At 50.3% G+C, this 25,399-nt stretch overlaps 1 protein-coding gene across 1 annotated transcript in view; it reads right to left on the bottom strand.

The window, feature by feature from the left end:
- The window catches only part of CHST8 (carbohydrate sulfotransferase 8), a 119,118-nt gene extending 95,775 nt beyond the window's left edge, over positions 1 to 23,343 (bottom strand). The window contains exon 1 of the mRNA XM_058280123.2: positions 23,008 to 23,343. The gene's annotated coding sequence lies outside the window, so the exon portion shown is untranslated. The remainder of the gene's footprint in view (positions 1 to 23,007) is intronic.
- Between the last annotated feature and the right edge of the window lie 2,056 nt (positions 23,344 to 25,399).

The raw sequence follows: 25,399 nt of genomic DNA, 5'->3' as shown, positions 1-25,399 counted from the left end.
AATTCTGCATCCAAAAATTAGAGGATATGGATTATTTTCAAACATAATGAAAAAAAAAATGGCCATATATTAACCAAGACACAAAGCAATGCTCAAGTAAAGTTAAAGAACTGATGGCATGCAAATCACCATCTCTGACTATAATGTAATAAAATTGGAAATCAATATTTTAAAAAGCAGAAGAGAGAAATATGCCCTTGAAAATGTTTAAGATTCTAAATAATTTATGAGTCAAAGAAATTACAAAATTTCTGGTTATTGAGCAAATGGTACAAACAGCACATAAAATAATTACATAAACCAACTTTATTGATATATAAACCCATTACATAATGACTTGATAGTTGAATATCTATTAATATAATTTATTGCATCAATAAGTCAAAGGAGAAAAATCATGCTTATCACCATACAGGTTAAATACAGTTGAAAAACTGAAGTCCTCAATTATTTATAAATACTAGTAATACAGGATACCTTTTAAAAGGTTTAGAAATCTCATCCCCATACACAGCAGCATCGTAGATGATGAAATATTGAAGTCAGGAATAGAACAAAGGAAGCCCACTATCACCACTACTATTTAACATTATTCTAGAAACAGCAATGCAATTAGAAAAGAAAATTAAATAAAAAGAATAAATGTTAGAAAGAATTATCAACATTCGCAAATGACATGATTTACTTCCCCCCAAAATTTAACAAGAAAAAATTGTTTTAAAAAATAAGATTTTATAAATATGGACAGTTCTAAGATCTATATACAAAGTCAATAGCTTTCCTGTACACTGGCAATAACTAGTTAAAAATGTATACTAGAAAAAGATTCTGTGTTAGTCAGCCAAAGGGGTGCTGATGCAAAATATCAGAAATTGGTTGGTTTTTATAAAGGATATTTATTTGGGGTAGGAGCTTACAGATACCAGGTCATAAAGCAAAAGTTATTTTCCTCACCAAAGTCTATTTTCATGTGTTAGAATAAGATGGCTACTGAGGGCTGCAAGGATTCAGACTTCCTGGGTTCCTCCCTTCCAGGGTCTTGCTTCTCTCTGGGTTCAAGGTTCCTTTCTTCCCAGGGTTTGCTTCTTCCTGGGCTGAGGTCCTTTCTTCCTGGGGCTGGATTCTCTTTCTTCTGCATGCTGACTTCCTGGGGCTCCAGCTTAAGGCTTCAGCATCAGACTCCAACATCAGAACTCCAGTATCAATGGGAAGCGGATTTGGCTCAACTGATAGAGCATCCACCTACCATATGGGAGGCCCAGGGTTCAAACCCAGGGCGTCCTGGTCCATGTGGTGAGCTGGCCCATGTGCATTGCTAATGTGTACAATGAGTGCCATGCCACGCAGGGGTGTCCCCCATGTAGGGGAGCCCCATGCACAAGGAGTGTGCCCCACAAGGAGAGCTGCCCCACGTGAAAAAAGTTCAGCCTGCCCAGGAGTGGTGCCGCACACACAGAGAGCTGATGCAGCAAGATGATGCAACAAAAAGAAACACAGATTGCTGGTGCCACTGACAAGAATGCAAGTGGACACAGAAGAACACACAGCGAATGGACACAGAGAGCAGACAATGGGGGGGGGGGGTGAGAGAAATAAATCTTAAAAAAAAAAGCAAAACTCCAACATCAAAAGCCCTCAACTCTGTCATTTGCCATGACTTTTATCTGTAAGTCTTCACCCACCAAGGGGTGGGGACTCAATGCCCTAATAACATGGCTCAATCAGAGCCCTAATCATAACTTAATCACACCCAGGTACAGACCAGATTACAAACATAATCCAGTATCTATTTTTGGAATTCATAACCATATCAAACTGCTACAGATTCCATTCACAATAGCAATACAAATGTGTAAGATTAAGGTATATGAGAAATTTATAGAGCCTCCATGAAGCAAACTACAACATTCTACTGAGGAACACAAAGGAAGACTTGTCTTATATACAACTGTGATTTCAGTGGTGGATGATGATTGTGGTTAATAGTACAAATACAAGAATATTTGTCTATTAAAAGATGTTAAGAATATAGAGATACATGGGAAAATACAACTAATGTAACATATAGACTATAGTTAACAGTAGAATTTTAATAGTTTTACAGCAATGGCAAAGAAGGTACTATATCACAGTTAAGGGTCAATAATAGAGGGGGATTTTTCTTTTGGAGTAATGAAAATGTCTTGAAATGAACTGAGCTGATGACAGCACACTCTGTGATGCTACTGAGAGCCACTCAGTGTACACCTTGGTTGGACTATACAAGGCAGGGGACTGTATAATACAATGAACCAAACACATGATGAATGATGGACTCTGGTTAACAGTACAATATAAGAACATTCTCTCCTGAACTATAACAAATATACAATACTAATACATGGTGTTAATAACAGGATGGTTTATGGGAAAATACACCAAATATAAGTTATGGACTATAGATAGCAGTAATATTATGATGGTATTCTTTCATCATTTGTAACAAATGTGTCGTAGCATGTAAGGTGGTGGTGGGGTGACGTATGGGAATCCTGTATGGTATGTATGATTGTTCTTTAAAATTTTGAAATAAAAAAATAAATGGTGAAAAAAAAAGGAAGCCCAGTAACTCTCCTTTCCCCAATTCCAATTATATTCTTGTCCTTCCAATCCAGAGGTAAATATGATCCGGAATTTTTGGTTAATTAGTTTGCTTCCCTTTGTGGTTTTACCAACTGCATGTGTATCCTTAAAACATATTTAACTTTGCCTATTCTTGAAGTTCAAATAAATGGAACCATACTGCATGGCTTTTCTGTGAAAATAATAATATTTTACAAATATGGGCAATTATAAGATCAACATAAAGTCAATAGCTTTCCTTTACACTGGCAATAACTAGTTAAAATGTGTAATAGAAAAAGATACCATTCACAATAGCAATTCAAATATATGAATAAATTATATGAGAAATTTACAGGACCTCCATGAAGCAAACTACAATATTCTACTGAGGAACACAATGGAAGACTTGTCTTACACTGTATACAAAAACTAACTCAAAATGAATCATGGACCTAAATATAAAGGCCAAACTATAAAACCCTTAGAAGAAGAGATAGAAATAAATCTTCATAATCTGGAGTGAAGCAAGGCCTTCTTAGACATAATACTAAAAGCACAAACAACCAAGCAAATAATAAATAGATTGGACTTCATCAAAACTAAAAACTTTTTATTTTATTTTATTTTATTTTTTAAAAATATTTATTTATTATTATTATTTTTTAATTACATTAAAAAAAATATGAGGTCCCATTCAACCCCACCGCCCCCGCCCCCCACTCCCCCCACAGCAACACTCTCTCCCATCATCGTGATACATCCATTGCACCTGGTAAGTTCATCTCTGAGCATCACTGCACCCCATAGTCAATGGTCCACATCATAGCCCAGACTCTCTCACGTTCCATCCAGTGGGCCCTGGGGGGATCTACAGTGTCCCGTAATTGTCCGTGAAGCACTATCCAGGACAACTCCACGTCCCGAAAACGCCTCCACATCTCATCTCTTCCTCCCGTTCCCCACACCCAGCAGCCCCCATGGCTACCGTTCCCACACCCATTCCACATTTTCTCTGTGGACATTGGATTGGTTGTGTCCATTGCACACCTATGTCAAGTGAGGGCTTAGATTCCACATGGGTACTGGATGCACTCTTCCCGCTTCTAGTTGTAGACACTCTAGGCTCCATGTTGTGGTGGTTGACCTTCTTCAACTCCATGTTAGCTGAGTGGAGTAAGTCCAATAAGTCAAAGTGTAGGAGCTGAAGTCTGTTGAGGCTCTGGGCCTGGGTGTCATATTATCAGTCCAGAGATTCAAATCCCCTACATATATCTTAAACCCAGCACCAACTACAATTCCAATAAAGTAGTATGCAAGTCTTGTGAAAAGAGATCCCCTCTGAGTCCATTTCCATCACGCAGAAACACCAGCTCCAAAGAAGGGCCATCTGTCATGGCAGTGAACCCCTTCTGCCATGACCATAGAACCCGTGGGTCTCTTTATCCCTCAAAAGAACCAATACCTGGGGTTGTATCCACCCTATCTGTCTCTTAGACTCTGTTCAGTTGTACATAGGGGTATTCCTTCTGACAACCTCCAGACTCTTTTTTAGAGACTCACAGCCTTATAATCTCATTTCTCCTTTCCATTTCCCCCTTACATTAGGTCAAACTGCTTCCCGAAGTCATGTTATTATATGTAGACAGGTATATTCTGCTGTTCCGCATTGAATCTTTAATTCAAGGTCATTTTCTAGTTGCTTCTTCAGCTGGTATGTGGTAGTGATCCCTCGGTGCCAGGGAGGCTCATCCCCGGGTGTCATGTCCCACGCTGGGGGGAATGCATCACATCTACACGCTGAGTTTGGCTGTGAGAGTGGCCACATTTGAGTAACATGAAGGCTGTCAGGAGGAAACCCCCAGGCACAATGCTACTCTAGGCCTTGTTCTTATTGCAGGTGCATAGGCTCAAAAGTGTAGCCATTAGTATCAAGAGCCCACTGTTGGGCCCTCCTTCCTTCCTGGTTCTTGCCGTTGCACCTGGAGGATTGCCACTGCTCTCCCAGGGCCCACAACAGTGACCCCCCGGCCAGGAGCCCAGTAACCCCCCAGCTGTTGTTTTTAATTGTTTCCACTATGAGTATATATAGACATTACCATATACCCTGGGCATATGCCCTGTATAACTCCCTGTCAACCATATATATCCTGTCAATAACATCCCATATCAGTATTCCTCCGCTGCCATTGTTGAACCACTCTGTGATCCAAAACTTCCCGTAAAGTGAATCCCAACATAATGTCAGCTTCAGAAGAGTCTTAGATCACCAAAATTCATCTATACAATATACAGTATTTCCCCAGATCCACCATAAAACCTTTTCCCTTCCACAGCAATAATCTTTTAACTTATTCATATCATATTTCCTGAAACTGATGTACAGATTCCAAAACTATAGTTTTCAAACAAGGTAACATTTGTGCTTACTATGTGGTCCATACTTTAGGTTGTACAGTTTTCTAAATTTTTTAGTTATCCTATGTTTTGTCTTATGGTTTTCATTATTAGTCTGTCGTCCCCTATATGTTTTTGGTGTAATATTAGCTGTTTTATATTCATCCTCGTGTACTCTCACTTAACTCCTCTTTTGCCCCCTTATTTACCTTTGTTCTATCCATTGCACGTCCATTTTCCCCTCCCCTTAGGGCCCACAACGCCTGCCAATCTAATGCCCTGGGAGCCGTCCTTTCTCACGAGAGATACAGTTCTCTCTATTCGACGGCATTAGTCTTCCCCAGGATATAGGTCCACCCCACCCAATGGTAGAACCCACCTTGGCAAAATGAGCCTTCAGCTATTCCCTCTGGAGTCTGTCCCACATCAGACCATACCCCCTGAGCGTCCTAATCAGGTGACCCTCCTACTTATACTTTGATACGTTTTACTCAACATTTAGTTCTCAACGAACTTCTGGCACTCTCCCATGTTTGTATGTTGCCCCTCCCTCCCACCTATTTCTTGGACCATATTACCCCTCTTCCCATCCCCAGCCCCCCTCAAACCCAGAAAACCCCACCCGAAGGTAACCCCTTGCCCCCATTTTGTCCCTTCTTTGTGCTCATACTTACCCCCAGCTCATCACAGATTCCACCCCTACAGACGTTAACTCACATCCTTCCTCCACCCTCCGTAAAAACTTTTTTGATGCAAATGATATCACAAGAAAGTGAAAAGACAACTCACAGAATAGAAGAAAATAGTTGTTAATCAAATATCTTACATGAAACTTGTGTCCCAAATACATAAAGAATACTTACAACGCAATAATTAGAAGACAAACAATCCAATTTTAAAAATGGGCAAAGGATTTGAATACACTTTCTCCGAAGACACACAAGTGGTCAATAAGCACATGCAAAGATGCTCAACATCACTAGTCATTAGGGAAATGTAAATCAAAACTACAATGAGATACTGCTTCACTTCCATGGATGGCTATAATCAAAAAGACACTAACAAGTATTGGCATGGAAGTGGAGAAATCAGAACTCTCATACATTGTTGGTGGGAATGTAAAATGAAGCAGCTGCTTTGGAAAACTGTGTGGTAATTCCTCAAAATGTTAAGCATAGAGATACCAAATGACCCAGCAATTCCACTCCTAGGTATATACCCAAGAGAAATGAAAATACATGTGCACAATCAACTTGTACACAAATGCTTATAGTAGCACTACTCACAATAGTCAATAGGAGAAACAACTTAAATGTCCATTAATTGATGAATAGTAAGTAAAATGTGGTATAGTCGTACAATAAGTATTATTCAGGCATAAAAAGGAATGAAGTACTGATTCATGCTACCACATGAATGAACCTTGAAGACAATATGCTAAGTGAAAGAAACAAGACATAAAAGACCACATATTGTATGATTCCCTTTATATGAAGTGTCTGGAACAGGAACATTTATGAAGACAGAAGTAGATTAGTGGTTGCCTAGGACTGGGAAGGTGGAATGGGGAATAAGTGCTAACTGGTGTGGGTTTCTTTTGGGGGTGATGAAAATGTTCTGGAATTGATTGTGGTGATGGTTGCAAAAGTCTGGGGACATATTAAGAACCATGGAATTGTACACTTTAAATGGCTGAATGGCATGGGATGTGATTATATCTTAATAAAGCCACTGAGAGAGAGAAGAACTTCCAGCTTCCAATTAGCTTTCTGTACCCACTGTTTCGCCTTCCAGCTTTAATCATAGATCATCCATCTGTGCTCCTACCAACCTCTCTACTTCCACCAGATCCAATGATCTCACACCTTCTCAAGAACTTGCTCCAGCAATTCTCCTTTCTCTTACCTCAATTTTACACATCAAATTGGATGACTCTCATCAATAAACATACTGTTATTTCTCTCTTGCTGAAAACAAAAAACAAAAAAGTCTCAAACCCTCTCTCAGCAGCTACCTCTCCATTTCTTTGCTCTCCTTTACAGCAAAGTTCCTTGAGTAATCCATATTCACAATCTCCAATTTATCTCTTCCCATTCTCTCATAAATTCATTTACATTAGATCTTTTTCTCACCACTCCACCAAACCACTCTTGCCTGGAGTACATTGCCGAGTCCACTGGTCAATCCTCAGTCCTTGTCCTCCCTGACCTGCCACCAGCATTTGACAAAGAAGACCGCACACTTCTTCATGATACACTTTCCTTACCTGGCTTCCAGGACACAATACTCTCCTGGGTTCTTCCTACATCACCAGTCACTTCTTGGCCTGTTTCACTGGTCCCTCTTCATCTCCCTGACTTCTTAACGTTAGAATATTCTAGGGCTCAGATATTGGTCCTCTTCCAACATCAATCAGACTTACTGCTTGAAAAAACCGTTTCTATGTGGATGACTCCCAAACTCACATTTCCAGCTCTGACCTCTCTCCATAACTCCAGATTCATACATCCAACTGAATATTCAATATCTGCAGCTGGATGTGTATTACACAACTCAAATACAATGCATCCTTAATTGAACTTTTAGTCTCGATGCCCTCTCCAACATCTGCTCCACCCTGTCTTTCCCATCTCAGCTGCAAGCAACTCCATCCATCTAGTTGCTCAAACCAAGAGCTTTCTTTTACTCACAGCTCAACTAATGCATCAGGAAGCCCTGTCGGCTCTGTCTTTAAAATATACCTGGAATCTGACCCATTCACTCCACCTCCACTGCTATCCTTTTGGCTCAGACATCATCTCTCACTGCCAGCTCTCTTTTGTCCCTCCTCATGGCACCAATAAAGAGTGATCTTTTCAAAACATAATTTCAATCACAGCACTCCGTCTGTTCAAAACCCTGCAGTGGCTCCCTATCTCATCCATGGTAAAGTCAAATCCATTACCCTGCCCTGCAAGATCTAAGCCATCTGTCTGCCCCCCTCCTTGATGAGATCTCTGTGACATCATCTCTGGCAGTTCTCCTCCTATTCCTCGAACATGCCTTAGCACCTTTCTCTAGGTGGATGTCTGGAACAGCCCTCACCTAGATTAGGGTTTCTCAACCTCTGAACTGTTGAGATGGTAGCCCAGATGCTTCTTCGTTGTCAAGGCCGTCCTGAGCATTGTAGTATGTCTAGCAGCATCCCTGGCCTCTATTGGCTGGAGGTCCCACAGTTATAACAATCAAAAATGTGTCCAAACATTGCCAAATTCCCCTGGGGGTACAATCACCCAGGCTGAGAACCCCTGGACTAGACCATCTGCACAGCTGTCTTCCTCACATTCCTCAGTTCTCACCTTCTCCAGGAGGCCCACCCTGAACATGCTCTTAGTTCTCTGACCCATCCCCCCTTCCCCACCCCACACTGAATGAACTGACTCATTCATTCCATTTAGTGTTGGTCATCTGGCTCCAGAGGGGCTGGGCTCCTTCTCTGCTTTGTTTTCTGATGTATCCTTTGACCTTATTCATGGCACTGATGCCTACAACAGTGCTTGGCACACCGTTGGTTCTCAAGGATTTGTTGAATAAGTGGCTTCGAAGGCTCAGTATGGTAAAATATAATAAATGCAGCCAAGAAGTTGATTTAACCTCTAAATTTTCCTTAATTTATCTGTACATGAAACACAATTCCAATACAAATCTCTCTGAAAATTATTGAAACTTGACCCAATATTTCTAAAGCATACCTAAAAGAATAAAATATGCTATCGCTCAAGAATAATAATGAAAGAACATAGACTGTGGGGGGGGGTGCTTTGGAAAACCAGGGTAGGGGGAAAGGGGATTGCAAGTGTGGGGTGGGGGAGGAGGGATGGGCAGAAGAACTAGGTGTGGTCAGGATGGGCCTCCCTGAGCAGCAGGACTGGGGGAGGTGGGAAGGGGGAGCAAGGGACTGTTGGGTTTATTATATCTTTTATTATTATGCCCTTTTAAGCTATATACATGTATAACTTTGTTTTTTTTTAAGTTATTTTAAAAAGCAAAAAGCATGCCCCTCCTTCATGTAGTAGATTGACAAGGATGAAAAAAACAAGGATACCCAGTGCTAGTGTGAATATGAGAAATAAAAGAGGCACACTCAGGGACCACTGATATAAAAGTAGGTAGGGTCTTCTGGAAGGTGATTTGTTGGGATGAAGGAAAAACCTGAAAATCCCGCATAGAGCTTCGAGCCAATAATACCACTTCTAGGAATTTATCCTGAAATTACACAAAGAATGCTCACGTCAACATTCTTTAAAATTGAAAACAAAAATGAAAACCACCGAAATGTCGAACAGGGAACTGGTTATATAAATTATAATAAATTCATACGAAAGAACACTGTGCAGGTGTCAAAAGCAGGATGGAAACAGATCCATTCCCACAAAAAGGCATTCATGATACATAAAGTGATTAAACAGGTTATATGCGGTATGCATAAAGATAATTGCATTTTTATAAACTGAACATAATTTATGAGTTTATGGACACAAAATGATACAAACATAAAACACCTCCTGCCTGCAATGATGTTGCAGATCCGGAAGGCTGCACTGGGTAGGGAGACTTTTTATCAGCTTCTTGCTGCTCTTTTTAAGGCATTTCTGCAGGGACTTTCTAAGGCTCGAGAAGGCGGAGGTGAGGTCCCTCACATGTCGGGGAGGGGGAAGGGTCAGTCCTCTCTGCTACCCACTTGCCCCGGCTGGGTCCAGCCAGCAGCCCAAAGACGAGGACTCTGTCCCCTTTCCCGGCAGATCACGAGGTCCCGGAACAGAGACTGCAGCCCGGCAGTGCTGAGCCCCCAACAGCTGCGCAGCCGTGGCCCGGGGTCTTGGCCATTGCTGTCCCTTTCCAGGGCTCTGTCCTGAACCTCAGCACCAGGCCCTCACCCCCTGGGAGAAAATCACCCACGTAGTCAACGAAGGCTCTGGGCTTCGAATTCCCCAGGCCCAGAACTCAAATGCAGTCCAGAGACAAATTTTCTTGGGCCCATGTAGGTCTTTTGTTTTAAATTTGGAATTAGTCTCCAGAATTTAGAAGGGAGAAAATGTTATATAAAAATCTACCTGTTGGGAAGCAGATGTAGCTCAAGGGGTTTAGCTCCTGCTTCCTAAGTACGAGGTCCCAGGTTCGATCCCTGGTACCTCCTAAAAAGAAACCAAAAACAAGTGAAAAAATCAATTCTCACCGGGGAACAGATATAGCTCAGTGGCTGAGTGCCTGCTTCCCATGTACGAGGTCCTGGGTTCAATCTCCAGTACCTCCCAAAAAAAAATAATTAAAAAAAAAAACAAAAAACCTCATGTTCTTGAAGATTGGGAGCACCTGGCCACCCTGGGCCCCCACCCCTCACTACAGTGATGGCTGGAGCTGTGTCCCAGTGCCCCTACAGGGGGCTCAGCTCCCAGGTCTCCCAGCCTGCACCTGGCCTGGCCCTGAGGAGCCCACGTCCCCAGCAGGCCTCTTCCACCCTGCCCTGTCCCGGTCTCCCAGGTTGATGATCCTCTTTCTCCCCAAGCTGTGAACAAGAGCTGCTGGGTCTCCTCTTCTTGCCCACCCCCCACCCTCAGCTAGGGTAACCAGCGCTGACCTACCCCCTTCTCTGCCCTGCCCCTTTGGGGCTTTCCAGAAAATCCCTCTAAGTCTACCCCACCCAGAGTCAGGGAGCTGACCCACCGCAGGGGAGTGTCCCTGCTGCTGCTCGCCCAGCCCAGGGGGACCCGGCCGAGGCCGAGCACCCAGTTAACACTGCACCCCGGCCCTGGGCTCCAGAAGGGAACTCGGAGCAGCAAGAACAGCCCTGGGCCCGGGCGACTCCATCCCAGCAAGAGAGGACTCGCGTAGAGACAAGTGCCAGGAAGACAGAAACCCTTCACCACCCGGGCCTCAGGCTGCGCGATCCTGAAACACCAAAGTGGAGCACAGGAATGAAAGTCTGTGCTAAGATTTCCCTAACCCATAGGGAAGCGTGGAAAGCAGGGGTGGACGGAGGGAGAAGCCGGTCCCGCAGGGTGCTTGGACGCTGGGTCGGTCCTTCAGGGTTACCCAAACTGAGGCAAGGGGACCACCAGGCCTTGCACCCCACGTCAGCGGGTCATCGGAGGAAGGATGGACGCAGCCTTGGGCAAGGAGGTGCCCTGAGACCAAGGGCAGTTTTCGGGGTGGGGGGCACAGCCAGGAGGTCAAGAGCAGATATTCCCAGCAGCCGGGATGGGGTCCACGAGAGTGGGGACTGAGCTCCCCCAGGTATGCCCACTCCCCAGGAGTCATGGGGGAGCATCCCAGGGGAGGGGGCCAGGCCCCAGTGCACGAAGGCTGCCCTGCTGAAGGACAGAGGGCCCTGAGAGACACCCTCTCCCCACGGGGGTGCTCTCTCTTGGGCAAGCCCGCAGAGGAAGGGCTGGAAACAGGAGGAGAGTGCGGAAAACTCAGTCACATCCCCGTCATTGATTTGAAACAGAACATTAATTCTGACTGTCATTAGAGTCCGTTTCAATTTTGTAATAACATAAAAAGTTAAGAGTCTAATTTATTCATACAAATCTTGTTAGCATCCAATTTCCACATAATGTAACATATTCCTTAAAAAGCTGACAAAGCAGGAGAAATTAACATTAAAAAGTCATCCAGGGTGTTGGTGATGGTGGCACAATACTGTGAATGTAGTTGACAGTGCTGGACTATATGGTTGAATGTGGTTAAAAGGGGACACTTTAGGCTGTATATATGTTACTAGAATATAAATTTTTTTTAAAAAAGATAGTCATCGGCTCCAGGTGGGGAGAAGACTTGACCAGGGCTGAGAGGAGACTCCAGAAAGGGGCTAGAAACTTGAAACAAGAATGGATGGATGCTGGGCAGGCAGGCTGAGCCTGGCTCCTTTCTCGGGGCCACTCAAATGAGCTCAGGCTCCCATCCTGTCCTATACGTTCCCTTCCCATCACGGCGCTGTCCCAGCGCATGCCTGCCGCCACACACAGCTCCTAGCACTTTCCTCGGTGAATTGCTCCATGAGAGCCCGAAACGCCTCTTAATTACATGTCTGCGGTGTTTGCATTAGATAGCTGTCACCCTGTAATTTACCCGTACACGGGTTTTAATTGTGCAATCATCTTTCCTACACGCCACTCTTCTGTAGAACCTGGAACCGCAGCCGTTTGGGCCATTTTGTTTATTCCTCAGCCCCAAACAGCTGATGAATGTAATTGCACACTGTCCCTCCCCTCCCCTTGCAGGATTCCCTGCTGGGTGCTGGGGCTGGAGAGGCTCCCGTCACCTGGCAGCCACCTTCCAGCATAATATTTGGCTGTTTCATGGCACACATAAATTCTAGAGGAAGGTCAGCAGCAACAAGCAATCTTCCAATTACCTGCCACGTGCTCTCTGGGGGCCCCCCCCCCCGTGCACATCCTTTCTCTCCAGCTCCAGCCAGATGGGTCCCGCGAGCGCTCGCTGGGGGAGCGTTCTTCCAACCTCACCAAGGGACGGAGGGCAGTGTGTGAGCCTAAGAAATCCAGCAGTGTTGAGGTGCCAAGGTCACTGGGAGAAGCGGGAAGGAGAACTATAAATTACAAAGTCCTGGAGGGCTGCCAGGGCCCCAGGAAGCTACATTTAGCATATCATCCTCCCAGCGGCAGGGTGAAGCCTTAACTCCCTTTCCCACGGAATTTGAATGGAATCGGTTAGGGGAACACTGTGATTGAAATATCACCAATTGGCTCCTCCTGACAAGTCTGCAATCGAGTGCCATTGCGAAAGGGGGGCGGGGTGGTAGTGGGCAGGGACAGGAGGGTGGGAGGCGGCTGTTGTGTTCTCCAGCTGGCTGAGATGGCGGTAAGGGAGCCCCATTCAATATTTATGAAATCCAGATGAAGCCCTATGCTGGCAAGGAGCTGATCTCATAACACAGATTTCAAAAACGCCTTGACATTTGCCCAAGATCAAATTTCCCCTCGCGAAAGCCCGCGAGGCTCTGAGCTGGCAGCGGTCTGTACACTCTCCCTCTTCCTCCCACCCCCGCCCCTACCCACGCTCGCAACCTTCTTCATTTAAACCCGGGTAATTAAAACCGGGATCAGGAAAGCAGAGGGATTAGAGGGGTGTAGACAATAGAAGGAGACCGCCACGGCCTCTTTTCCTTTGCAGAAAATCTTAGCGGCGTTTTTCAATGATGAAAGACAAGAGTTTTGATAATTTTTATTGTTAAACACTTTGCAACGAGCAAAACAAAGCTCTGGTGATGATTTAACTGACGAGGCTTCTGACAGCGTGTTTGGATGAGGAGACGCCGGGCGACGATCCATCACACGTCAGCCGTGAATCAAAAATCAAGCAGGAAATGTATCTTCTTGGGGCCCAGGGCCTCACTTAGGCCAGTTTTTTATTCCCTTTAAAGAATCGTTGGAGACGGATACCCTGTAGGTTCCTAGAGGAGAGTGTTACCAGCTTTTCCAGGAGATACGGGGTCCCTGGCCATACCCCTCACCCCTCCAGGCTCCTTCTCCCACTTGGGTCCCACCTTCCAGGGACAAAGTCTCTCCGCATGCCAGGCCTGAGACCCTGCCTGTTGAGACGTGAAATACCGTGTGGACTGCAGGCCTGAGGTTCCCAGGATGGTTTACGATTACACAGCAAAGGCGATGGAGGTGCGTTTTGATAAACACTTCCTAGCCCATGTCCTAAGAGAAGAACCCTTGTCAAGCATGCATCTTTATGAGCTGCCCGCCCATAAACCTAGCTTGAAAGGAACCTGCTTAATGTTGGTTTGGCAGTAAATTGGCACGAGGCACAGATCTGCTTCATCATATTAGCATCGACCCATAAAATGTTACTGAATGATTCCTCAAATCTGCCAAGTCTTCAAATCAATTTTGGAGAAAGCATCAAGGCTTTTTTTTTTTTTTTAAAAAACAACTTTGATAAACCTTTCATATTAGTTATCACGGAAGAGCATAAACCTTTCTAATCTGTCTTTCCACAAAAAAAGGTGTTGTTTTCCCCATACTGCTTTTAGCTCTTCCATCTTTGCGTGCCCGCCTCCACACCGCATAAACAATGTGTGTGTCATGGATTCATTTGCTGCCCTATTTTACAGTGACTGGCGTTTTGCTCACACTGTCCCTGCCCCCACGGTCCCTAAGCTTGGGGAGGCTTTCCACTCGCACCAAGATGAAGTTCTCGTCCCTGGCCTTTGGCATGCAGCCCCAAGGCCGCCTCCTTCAGGAAGCCTCCTGGAACTCTCCACAAACCCTAATCATTGCTCCATGCCCTTGTGTGCTGGCTCAACCAGATGGAGGTCCCCGGATGCTCAGTGCACTTCCTTCTCTCTGGACTTCACACTCTGGCCGTCGGTCAGGGGCAGGGCTCATTCTGTATGGTCCAGGAATTTGTTGACCCCCTCCCATCTTCTGAGGGCCACCTTAGGCTCCCTTCCTCCATGGAGCCTCCTCCACTTAGCCAGAATCCCTTGCTCTCCCTCTCCAATCCCAGACACCGCCCTCTTCCCCACTGCTGCATCAGAGCCAGGGGTGAATCTGCCCCTTTCCTCAGGGGGCAATGACTGGGTCTTGAACCCATACAAAAAGCAGAACCTCAATTTGAACTCACAGGGTCAAACCCAGGGCTCCCATCTCCCAGGCTGTGCTGCATTCCAAGCAACTGTGAAGATTTAAGGAGAAAGGGGACTAGCTACACGGAAAGAAAGCAGGTTTTAGTAAGTTCCCATGAAAATGGTGATGGGGCAGGATTGGATGAGGTGGTAATAGACACGGCCCTTTTGCCTTCACTTGACCAGAGGGCATATCATCTATGAAAAGGTGGAGGTGAAAAAGCTGGGGAGGCTGCATGGAGCCAGGAGAGGGTGCTGCACTCAGGAGGTGCTTCCAGGCTTTTCTGGAAGGACCCAACAAATAGATAAACCCATCATAGAGGGGGCCACACCCCACCTACATGGCCAGTGCCTGGAGCACTGGGGTGAGGAAACAGGAGCTGAGCATGGCTAGTGGGGGCCCCCAGGCAGCTGGTGCTGGAACAGGGTACCAGCACAGGACACCTTCCAGGGACTGGAACCTGACTTCCAGAGCTCTCCCCACTGCAGCCTGGTCACAAACAAATCCCAGTGCAGTCAGCCAGGGTGGGAGAGGAGAAAGCAGCCGATGGACAGGCCTTCGTCCTTGAGGTCCCAGTGGGTATTTACAGGTGCCTCCGCTGTGCCAGGACCTGTGCAAGATGCTGGGATACAGCAGCGAGCACGACAGACAGGCAGCCTCGAACTCGTGAAATTTGTGAAGGAAAAGAAAGACGTCTGAAAATCCTATGTGCCAAGGCCCGGAATTACTCAGATGGATAGGCAGTGCCAGGGGGGCTTCTGGAATGTTCCAATTCCAATCCTGGTACTCGGTTCATGGGCACGTTTGGTTGGTGAATATTCTGGGCATTATGTGCAGATGATCCATGCACTTTACTGTATGCTCATTGTACTCAGAATGAAAAAGTTTTAAATGTACCATAGCAAATGCAAGACAGGAAGAGGGATCAATGGGAAATGATTTAGGGAAAGCAGGACTCAAGGGGACACTGGCTGGGGGGCCATATGCCCCCTAAGCCTTCGTTACGCACTTCGGCCTTGACTGACAGGATCCCTCACCCTGAGCTGGAGAGGAACTGCGCCTTGGCTGAGGGGGCAGCAATGATAATAACGGGGCTGCCATTTATTGTGGGCACAAGGGCTCTAAAAGGTGGGTTCCACTGTTTTTCCCAATGTGTAAATGGGGAAACTGAGTCTCCTGCCCACACAGCAACCACACAGTGAAGCTGGGATTTGGACCCACGCAGTCTGACTCCGGGGTTGGCTTCAATCACATCCCAGAGGCAGCTGCAGGGGGTGCGGTGAGGGTGCAGCTGGTTGGCAAGGCTGCCCATTGACACTTTAACTCAAGGGAGAGAGAACTGAGAAGGGTTGAACAGGCAGAGATTGTTTTGCAGGGATGAATGGTTTTGAAACCCTCCTGAGACCAGAGTGGAGATGGAGACACCAAATCTGAGTGGGAAACAGTAAGATGGATCCAACTGGGAGAAATGCAATTTACCACACATACCAAGGCAGTAATCCATGCTAAATGATTTTCATGAGAAAAAGGCACATGAGCAGCTGCTCTGCAGGCTTGGAGGCTGGTGGTGAGCAGATGACAGCAGGCAGCCTCTAGACTGGGCAGTAGACTTCACCTCCCCAAATATGACAATGGGGGGCATGGGGACCCAGGTTAGGTCATGACTCACCAGAGGTCCCTATGCACCATGCCCAGACCCGCACCAGCCTCTGCCAAAAGGATCTAAATAAGACATGGGGAAACCTGAGCGAGCTGTCAGGGAAAACTTCTCAGAAGTAGGACTCAAGTTGGAGTTCAGGAGTAGAGCAAGCCAGAGGCTGGTTGCATCATCAGCTGGCTCAATCAGTGTAGAGAAAGTGCTTGAATCACGAACTGGGTTCATCCAGTGTAGACAGAATACTTGTATAATGAATGCCCTGGATCACCCAGTGTAGGTAGCCTACCTTGCATTTTACACTGGGCTCAACCACCCCAGCTCTTAGAGACAGAGCCTGATGCGCCAGCCAATGTGTGAGACTTAGCCAGGACCTGAGCTGAAGTCAGTCCCAGGGAAAGTCTCCAATGCCAGAGAGTGGGGCAGGCACAGACTAAATAGAGGAAGGTTCTAGTGCTCACATCCTAGGCTCAGTAAGTGTGGACCGACTGCCTGCATCACATGCTGGGCTCAATCAGTGTGGACAGTCTGTCTGCATCACACACTGGGCTCAGCAAATGTGGACGGTCTGCCTGCATCACACACTGGGCTCAACCAGTGTGGACAGATTGCCCATCATGGGCACAGGCTCACCCAGTGTAGACAGACTGCATAGTTTAGCCTGCAAACAATCACTGATTCCCTTTCCAGGCTGAGCTCCTTCTGGCCAACACAGAAGGGAGCAGCACTTGCCCCTGCAGTGTGGCCTGTTTGTGTCGGTACCCACTCCCGGGACCTGGGTCGGGGTCCTGCACGTGGCAAGACCCATCGGTACTGGCTGGGTGCCGGATGCTCCCTTCGAGCACGGCCTCCTGCGGCAGAAGAAGCGATGCCCAGCCCTTCAGGACTGGATGAGGGTCCCAGATGAGTCAGCCCCCGACAGGAGGCAGCCTCGAAGGTGGGGATGATTTATCTGCCAAGTGTGAGTCAGACCGTGCCTGGCGAGGGGCTGCTGACAGAAGGGCGCTCCTGTCCTGTCTCCCCACTGATGAGCATCTGGCCGTGCCCAGCAGGACTTGTGGGCCACGGTGACGAGGGCAGCAGCTGGAAAGGAAGGGCCAGTCTGGTGAGACGCCCCCACCAGACAAAGAGGCCAAGGGACTAAAGGAATCAGCCCCAGAGAGGCCTGAGGGGTGAGCGTACATCGCTGCCTCCGAGAATTCTCTCCTTGGCTCTCGTCCCTCCCAGCCCCGAGTCTGGCCACAGCCAGAGAGGAGCTGGCTCAGGCCCAGGCAGAGTGAGGACAAGGTGACAGCGACCTGGGCTGTTGCCTACTGCTCAGCGGCCAGTTGGCCGGGGGCCCACAGAGAGCAGCACGGGCACAAAGAGAAGTGGGGTGAGTCACAGGTTTGCCACCCCACCCCCGCCCAGCTCCGGGAGACAGAGCCTGGTGGACCCAGCGATGTCCGCGGGAAACAGTGGCCTAAGCTGAGCAGCAGGCACAGTGAAACTCCCCAGCCCCAGAGAGAGCTTGGGATTTTTGAGCCTTGGGCAGAGCTCCTCTCAGAAGGTGCAGGGACAGACTGGCTCCCACAGCGAGGGGGACAAGGGCACAAGCTAGGAGAGCTCCCTGAGCAGGCACTTGCCAGCTGTCAGACCAGATCCAGGGGGGTGGCAGGTGCAGGGCTGCTGGGGGCGCAGGAGGCTAAGGTGGGGGGGGGGCGGGAAACACAGGCCAGGCCCTGTCTGGCCAGCAGGCCTGTGGGCAATCAACCCAGGGGAAGGAAGGCATCAGAGTCACAGTCAGTGGCCGGCATGGGAGCCACGAAGGAGTGATCAGGAGGTAGCGTCTTGCTCGACTCCCCCAAGAAAGGTCTTCCAGAATGAGTCTGGCCCACCTGGGAGGCAGAAGCAAAAGGCAGAAAGTGACCAGGGGTCTGGGCCCCATGCAGTTTGTCATCACCGGAGAGCACCAGGCATTGGGGCTGTCACTGAGTGCCTACCGTGTAATGGGCTAATGATGAAACTGTGGAAAAAGGAAGTGGAGGGCCCCAGGGCTTGAAGGAGGTGGCCAGGTGGGCGAGGGGTGCAGGCGGGGCCCATATGCAGCCCCCCAGCCCCTGTCTTGGGAGGATGGAGCCCAACCAGAATGCACCGGAGGTTGGCACTCTTTGTCTAGGGCAGGGGTTCTTAACCTTCTGTTTCCACAGACCCCTTTACCAGTCAGGTGAAACGAATACTACTATAATTTATTTATTGCATACCTTCATAAGTGAAGGAAATGCTAGATTTCAGGAGAGGTCAGATAAAATAAAGATGAGAAGTTTATTTTTTTTCAACTCAAGCTCATGGACCCCCTGAAATCCTTCCACCGACCTGGGGTTAGAGACCCTGGTTAGAATCCCCGGTCTAGGGGTGGTTGGGGGGCCGTGTCTCCAGGAACGCACAGCTCCCCAGTGGTGCTCCAAAAATCACAGCCCACCCACTCCTGCCATCTCTCTCCCTCCCCACCCTCACCGTCTCCCTCCTCACCTAATCCAGTCCCACGGGATTCACACCCGTGTGAGTACCCATTGTCTTTCTCCAGGATTGCTGCAGCTCCCTCCCTACTGGTCTCCTCTGCAGCAGCTGGTAGGATAAAGTCCCAAGTCCCTCTGAACCCTACGGGGCCTGGCCGGGACTCCACCTGCGTCTCCCCGCTCTGCTCTGCCGGCCACAGGGCTTCCCACAGATCCGGGCCATGCTCCTGCTCCCGCCCTCACTCCACATTTTTCGGCCAGACCCCTGACCCCTGCTTGTGCTCTGGCCTCTCCAGGAAGGAACTCTCCCGCCCCCTTCCTGGCTCAGCTCCAGCTCCTCCTGCACATCACAGCTCCACAGCTGGAGGAGGGCTCCACCTCAGGGAGGTCCTCCTGACCCCTCAGGCGAGGTCACATGACTGTGGCTGGACTTTTCCTCCCTGTTTATCACAGCCTAGCCTCCTGCATTGATTTATTGTTTATTACCAATGTCTTTGCCTGGCAGAGGACAGATCAGTGATGGACGAATCTCTCCCAACAGACACAAACCCAAAAGGGCAGTGACCATGCTGAGCCCTCACAGCCCCAGAGCCTGTCTTAGGGACTGACACCTAACGCATGCGATAAGCATTCATGGACGGCACCTGGAGTGTGGGACAGAGTCCAGGTTTCAACTTTCATGACCTTAATTTAGTTCAAAAGAATGTTGCTCACCAGGGCCACAGCTTGGCAGGGAAAGAGGGTCTCGCCTTCAGTCACCAGCAATGGATGGCAGTGATTTCCCAGGAACGCACGGCCTTCGAGGGGAAGCGGGGATGGATGCTGAGGCCTGCCCAGGCACTCCACCTGCCCCCATGCCCTAGCTTGCTGCAAAGATCTGAATTCCTTTCAGAATAGAATCAGGGTTGCTCCTTGGTGTCAAGCCACCCAGACACAGGCTTCCCCATTCTGCCGGTGGCTGAGACTGCACTCCTGGATTTCTAACCACACAAGAACAAGTCCAGCAGGCGCAGCCTACAGCCCAGATCACAAATGACAGGTAGTTTTGTACAGGGTAAAAGTCACACTTTTTTTTCTATGACCAATTTGTAAGTCTCATCTTCTGCCACCATGATTTACCGACCGCGGGGTCACACATCCTTCAGCAGATAAGAAATGAGACGGTGTCTCCGCATCCCCTGCCACCTGAGCTAATCTGGCTCTGTCCCCAGTTTCAGTGACTGCCTGAGCCCTTGGGTTTCCCTGGCCTTTGGGTAGCCTTTTTCCAGAAGGGAGAGAAGACAGCTACTCTGGACTCAGATGAGTCCTGACTGTGAGTGCAAAGACAGGCTCGGCGAGCCCATTGCCCCACCACGCACGCTGCCCCAAAACTCCCTAAGGCTCCAGGACACTGATGCCAGGCACATGCATTCGCTGTTTTTCGTTTTTAATTCCCTGCCATCCCATGGGAGGGCCATATTGATCTCCTTGGGTCAGGACTAGATAAATCTCTTTTTTATAACTCATTATCTTCTGATTAGCTGCAAGCCTGGGCACTTTCTTCTCAGTGTTTACTGAGTCTAATTACCTCGGTCGTTCATTGAGGAGCTGCCATACTCTTCTGTCCACTCTTCTGCCCTCAGGTTCTCTCCCACATTGCTCCAATGTGGCTGCCAGGCACGATGAAAGATTTTCCCAGCTCCATGGAAGCAGCAGGTGCAGCTAAGGCAGGGGTCTCAGCTCCAGACCCGGCAGCAGGCAAGTGACAGAGATCTGCCAGCGAACTCAACGAGGAGCACATCCTCCCCACCAGCAGGCAGAGCCCCCCACCACCACCACTGCCGCAGCCCCACAGGCACTCCAGCGCACACCCCAGTTCCCTTCTAACCAGATGCATAAGCAAGCAGTGTTAAAAGCTTTAAGCACCCATCCCCTCTTCGATCGGTAAAGCCACAAAAAGCTTATCAGACTGCTGCTGGCCAAACTCGGAGTGAAAGGCAGAGAAGTAGCCTGCCCACTGTTTCTAATCAGGAGCATTAGACTTCCCTTCTTTTAAGTGAACTGAAGGCAAATTCTGTCATGAGCCCAGCAGGCACGCTTTCCCAACAACCATACGACAAAAAAGTAGTTACCGAACGTTCCTGGACTTATTAGCTTACATAAACAGAGATTTGAATAAATGTTTAAAAAGTGAAATTCCCTCGATACTCAATAATCAGTAAATGTTCATTATGGAAACACAGCAACTATGCATGAAATTTCCCCAGTGATATTCTGGCTACAAGATCAAAAAAGACATCTCAAACCACAGGCTGAGTTGCAGAGCATCCTCCACCAGTCACGGTCCAGAGAAGGCTTTGCCAAGCCTGGGTCAGACAAGCCAGCTCCTCACCCAGCCGGAGCCAGGGAAAATCAGAGGATGCTCATTTTGCCCACTCAGGCAATTTATAAATGAACCTGCACATTGGCTGATTGATGTCGCTATATAAATAATTAATCCTTGACCTTGCTTTAAGAAAGCCTTGACTTTTAACTTTGGGGTCTTTTTAAAAATCAATACCCTGGGAGCATAATTCACTCCAGTAGAGTTGGCTTCCAGGTAAACAAATACATGAGCAGTGCTATTCATTCGTGTGTCCCGGGGCAAATGGGCCAGGGGATAGGGTCAGACTTTAAAGTTTCTGGTGTTCAAATGCTCCTGGCTTGGCACTCTTCTGGATCTGAATTATTTCGACACCACCTGGGAATCACTTCACAGAGGCAAGTGTGCTGGGTACTCGGGTATGCTCCCAGCCCCTGCCCCTCAGGGGTCCCCAGACCCTGTCCTGCCTTTTGTAGCAGCCTGTCTTGATTTAAAATGGGTTTCCTGCAGGGACCAGAGTGCCCTTGGGATGGGAACAGGGCAGGAGAAGGCATGGCAATTGGAAAAAATTAAAGAGGGCTAGGTAAGTATCAAGGTGAATTCAAATCTGAGGAGTTACCCAAAAAAGGTGGGCTTGGTAGTAGGGCTTGTAAGCACCTCCAAGGTAGGCAGGGTGCTAGTCTGCTCCTCACCCCTCTGGCGTCCCCTCCAGGGTTCCCCCCAGAGCCCCTAAAATCCCTGAGATCAGCTGCCTGTCCCACGTGCTCTGCTGCCCCGGCCAAATCCAGGCCAAGCCATCTCAGAGAGGGCCCGGGAGGCACATTCCCCTTAACTACCAACCACGCGGGGGCCAGATGGAAGGCGGCCCAGGGACGCGGAGCCCAGGGACACCCGACGAGGCTGCGGGATAGGGAATCCGGAGATGAGCTCCCTGCTTCTCGGTTAGAATACGCAGCCCAGCAGCGAGCGCCCCACAGCCGAGGGCGCTGCGGGGTGGCTGCGCCAGCTCCGTATCGGGGTTGCAGGGCCTGGAGACTAGATAGATGTACAGTGTAAGTTAGGGCGGCAGGAGCCCGGAGCCGGGAAAGAGAGAGGGGTCATCTCAGCCCCAGACGACAGCACCGCGCCAACCTGCGCGCGCCTTTGCCTGGCCCGGCCGGCCTCGGGCGAGGCCAGAGCTGGTGGCAGCACAGGAAGCCAGCAGCTGGAGTTGTAGCCACCTCCAGAGCTTGGCTTGGTCCCGCGGCAACGCGGATTTTCGCTGCCCCGCCCAAGGCGCCCGGGGCTACGACTCCCGCGTCCCGATCTTACAAACGCACAAAACCTTCGCACAATCACTGACCGGCGCACATTCGCTTCGAACACGAAACAGGCCGGTACCCTGGAGAGGCGCGGGGTGGGAAGGGCGTGTGCACTCCCGCTTTTGGTAGGTGAACAACGCAGCCTCTACCCGTGCCCGCCACAAGCCACCACTGAGTGCCAGTCCCGAGGAGCGCGCGGTACAGCCCTGGGCGCCCCGGGCGCTCCAGCCCGCCCCTCCCCGCGCCCGGCACCGGGGCAGGGAAGCGGGGCGTATGGTCCTCAGGGATCCACAGAGCACGAGAGTCTGCGGTTCACAGACGCTCGGCGGCGGGTGAAATCAAGCAGCGAAAGTCTAATTAAAGTTCCCGCAACTGGGTCCCTAAAGTGTGGCCACACCTAACCCCACGCGCCCCACCTCCGCCCGCGGCTTCAGACTCCTGTCTGGCGCTGGTCGGAGGTCTGCGCGCAGTGCAGTCCCAGGACCGCCCGGGACCCCTCCCGGCGTCCCTCTGGACTAAGGAGGGACCCGTGCAGGGAGGGGACACAGGTGGGGCGGGGGAGGGGGCCCAGCGCACTTACCTGGCGCAACTGGCGCCGCTGACGCTCCCAGCCCGGGCTCCGTCCTCTACAGCCAATCCTCCGCTCCGAGACGCCCCGATGCAGCGAAGACCCCCGCTCCGGCTCGGGTTCGGACCCGGCGCCTCCTCCAGTCCAAGTGCACCCAGTGCGGGTGGTGGGGCGAGCGGCTGGGGTCCGCGGCCGGGGAGCGCGGGAGAGGGTGAGCGGCGCGGCGGCGCGCTTCTCCGCGGCCCCCGGCCCGGGTCGGTGTGCGGCCTCCCGCCGCCGCTGCCCTGTCCTCCCCACTTCCACCGCACCGCGGTCTCCGGCTTGCGCTGGGAAGGCTCCCAGCGAAGTGCGAGCGAAGCCTCCGGCGAGGCTGGAAATAGCGCCGCGCCCGCCCGGCGCCCCGCCCCCGGCCCGGGCCCCGCCCCGCGGTGGTGTAGGTGGAGGCGGCGGCGCTGGGGCCGGGCCGGGCGGGGATCACCCAGCGGTCGGTTCGGCCCTCCCGGGAGCTCTCAGGCGCTGCGTCCACGCGCAATCTGCGGCTCCCGCGGCCCCGCGCTCCCAAAGAGCTGTCGCTGGGTGCGGTCCGGTGGCCGCCGGGTAGGGGAGGTAGGTAGGCAAGGGGACCGCGCCTGTGCCCGGCTGTTCTGAAGCGCGACTCCCGGCTGCCGCTCGGATCCAGACCCTCGGTGGGTCGCATCCCGGAGCACCCCCCGCTCCGGGAAAAGGACCAAACATCACCGGGCAGGCCGTGGCCACAGCTGGACAGGGCGCCCGCTGCGAGGGCGGGGGATCCGCGAGAGGCCGACGATTGATCCCACGGAAGATTTTGAAAGGTCTCCGGGCCACAGCCTCCGCGGAAGATTTTGAAAGGTCTCTGGCCACAGCCTTTCTCGGAAAACGGTCAAGGCCCTGAGTAGCCTCGGGCCCGGGTGTCTACATCAATCTCTGGGGCTCTAGATTCTGCTGCAACTGGTCTCTTCATTTGTGAAGAGCTTCACGCCGGGTCAGGTTACCAGCCTGAGAGCTGGGAGGGGTGGGGGACGAGACCCCGCAGCCCCATCAACAGCGTGAAGACTGACTGTGTAGGCACCAGGTGCAGGCTAGGGCCGTGTAGGCGCCAGGCTAGGGAGTCCACTCCTGGTTCCTCCTGAGAAGAGGCAGCCCGTACCTGCAGGGGCAAGCAGGCGCTGGCTGGGAAGGAAGGGCAGGCTGGCTTCTCATAGCAGCAGTGGGAGACTGTGCAGGGCTAACCTCTTAGTCTCTAAGAACACTCAGTATTTTTGTTTGACTGGCAGAGATACCTTCAGTAAAATCAACTGAAGGATGCTCATCCCCCTCTTTCTCCTGGTATCTTCTCTGCTGGTTGCTCTGACTCCAATGGGTGGGCCCAGAGTGGGAGACAGAATTGGGGACCCATGGCCCTAGAGTGATCAGAGAATGGGCCAGGTGCAGCCCTGGCAGGCCTGGGAACCCCAGCACGAGGCTCTGGCTCTTCTGAGAGGTGCCCGACTGTTCAGAGCATCCTTGAAGCCCATATCGTGCCCCAGGTGGCTCAGAGCACCCAAAGATGGACCAGAAAAGGTGAGAAGACAAACAGAAGCATGCCAAGACCATCGTGACCTTCCTTTAATTCTTGCAGCAGCAAAGGGGTGTCATTGCCCCCATTTTGCAGATGAGGAACCTGAGGATGCAGCCTGGTTGTGGAGCACACACAGCTGGAGGATAGCAGAGCCAGGGTCTGCTTAGGTCTGCTCATTCCGAAGTGGAATCCTCGAGGTGCTGGGGCCCCCTCTCCAGGACTTTGAGCCCAAAGACTGTGCAGGGCCCAAGAAGCTGGACCCAGGCAGGCTCCACGGGCTGCTGTGTTACTTGTGTGGGTGGCGGCGGTGGGGATGGTTTATGTGGTGGTGATCGCCCTCCTCTCCTTGGTTAGGTGCAGACTAGATGAGCTGAAAGAAAGAAGGATGGAAGTGTTAGGAAGAAAAGGTGGTGGAAACCTGATCCAACCCACGTCCAAAAGCGGCCAGCAGAGCTGGACAGAAGATGAGGAACAAAAAAGGGAGGGTGAAGTGAGCAGAAGCCCACTTGCCTGACTAGCCCAGAGGGTGCTGTGCACCCAGCCACTGGCTCCCCACACCTCCAGGATCCTGGCTCCAGGGTGGCAGAGACTGATGAACTCCCAGCCTGCAATCAGGCCTGGGGCAGCACAGCCGACTTCCTGTGGTCAAGAAAACCACTCTCGTGCCACACACACTCCAGCATGCAAATGCACGCATGGGCACACACACACACTCACGAGGTGACGGGAAGAGGAGTTCCCATTCCTAAGGAGCCCAGCCCCCCCAGTCGGGAGGAAGCTCTGGCCCTGGAGCCCATCTACACCAGCTTGAGCATGTCTACACTG

This window comes from Dasypus novemcinctus, chromosome 18 (genome assembly GCF_030445035.2).
Source record: "Dasypus novemcinctus isolate mDasNov1 chromosome 18, mDasNov1.1.hap2, whole genome shotgun sequence".
NCBI lineage: Eukaryota > Metazoa > Chordata > Mammalia > Cingulata > Dasypodidae > Dasypus > Dasypus novemcinctus.
Note: the sequence above shows the minus strand (reverse complement) of the source record. Positions and strands in the feature narration are given on the sequence as shown.